Here is a 2,045-nt window from a genome sequence, read left to right as displayed (position 1 = left end):
AAGCAGTGGTATCAACGCAGAGTACTATTTGTTCAAAGTAAACGTACCGGCCCGACTCGACACTCAGTAAAGAGCACCGCGACGGGATATTAGTTGGGCCGCCCCTCGCGAGGCTAAGCCCACCGGTAGGACGTCCCACATCACGCCAGTTAAACACCGCGAGCGGTGAACCGACGGTGTGCGACACAGATTCAACTACGAGCTTTTTAACCGCAACAACTTTAATATACGCTATTGGAGCTGGAATTACCGCGGCTGCTGGCACCAGACTTGCCCTCCAATGGATCCTCGTTAAAGGATTTAAAGTGTACTCATTCCGATTACGGGGCCTCGGATGAGTCCCGTATCGTTATTTTTCGTCACTACCTCCCCGTGCCGGGAGTGGGTAATTTGCGCGCCTGCTGCCTTCCTTGGATGTGGTAGCCGTTTCTCAGGCTCCCTCTCCGGAATCGAACCCTGATTCCCCGTTACCCGTTACAACCATGGTAGGCGCAGAACCTACCATCGACAGTTGATAAGGCAGACATTTGAAAGATGCGTCGCCGGTGCTAGGACCGTGCGATCAGCACAAAGTTATTCAGAGTCACCAAAATAAACGGTGGACGAACGGCGAACCGCCCGCCACCGATTGGTTTTGATCTAATAAAAGCGTCCCTTCCATCACTGGTCGGGACTCTGTTTTGCATGTATTAGCTCTAGAATTACCACAGTTATCCAAGTAAATGTGGGTACAATCTAATGAACCATAACTGATTTAATGAGCCATTCGCGGTTTCACCTTAATTCGGCATGCACTGAGACATGCATGGCTTAATCTTTGAGACAAGCATATGACTACTGGCAGGATCAACCAGGGAGCTTCGTGTTCGGTTACTCGCGTGGAGCGGTAACTCGCGAGCGAGCCCGAAGGCCCGTCGCTATTAAGCTCTTACTTCTCGCGCCGCCGGTCTTTATTAGCCGGTCGGCGACACTCTCTATCTACTTACTTACTTATTACGCAACACACTTTATGCGTGCGTCTCGTCTTCGTGAGAGGAGCGAGGCGGTCCGTGTATATAATAAACCTCCTCCTCTCTTACTTCAAGATCATTCTCCATTTTATATTGTGTATTATAAAAAGATCATACTCATTCTCATTCTCCCAATGTAAACGCGCGATCGCGAGGACCGCGCGATTTACCCTGACGCTAGATCGACGATGCCGATGCTTAGACGTCGAGGATAAATGTGCTATCGTGCTTTTAGCACGCACTTATATTTCGCTACGGCGTACAAAGCGTGCGGGAAGAACGTTGTAATCCGTCCTTCCACGCCACTCGTATCCGTGGAGTAAACGTTCGGTAAGCGCGACGATTCCGCTGCTGCGTCCAAGACGAGAGGGAATCGCGCGGCCAACACACTAGATGCGTGCGCGCCACATAAGAGCCATTCGGTCTTGCGACACCGACTCGTGGCAATGCTGTGCTCGTAATAAAAGTGTGTGCATAGAATAAGCGCCGAAGCGCGACACGTCGTACCCTCTTATAATACCCAACCGGACGGCCAGGCGGTCGGCGACGACACGGCTTTTTGCTTAGCGAGCGCGAGCTCGAGCTCGTCGAAATTTTGTCGACGAGAGCGTAAATACAATAGTCTCTTCCCTCATAGAGACGTTTTACTCGGACTCTGTCCGATAAAGCACAACACAAATCGCCGTTTGTGTTTTCTTCTCTCCTCTTAAACAATAATAAATCTCTCCTGTATCGTTCGTTTTAAACGTTCTCGAAAAGACAAGAACGCAAGAATCGTGCGAGCCGCGCGAAGAACGCGCAACCGCCCGTTCGTCCGATTCGGTTCGGTCCGACGCGCCGAGCGCGACGTACCTCTTATAATACCCAACCGAGCGGCCAGGCGGTCGGCGACGCACGGTACTACGCACGGTCGCTTATGAGTGCGAGCGTCGAAATACCCACGCGCTCGAGACTTTGTCGCTGAAAACGAAAGGCGAAAAAACATCGTTAAAAACATTGTTAGACGAAAAAACATTGTAAATATTATAAAAAGCG

Source organism: Polyergus mexicanus, unplaced genomic scaffold, assembly GCF_030449975.1.
Source record: "Polyergus mexicanus isolate NDT 795.1 unplaced genomic scaffold, iyPolMexi1.0 SCAF_261, whole genome shotgun sequence".
In the NCBI taxonomy this organism is placed as follows: domain Eukaryota; kingdom Metazoa; phylum Arthropoda; class Insecta; order Hymenoptera; family Formicidae; genus Polyergus; species Polyergus mexicanus.
This window is presented reverse-complemented; position numbering follows the sequence as displayed.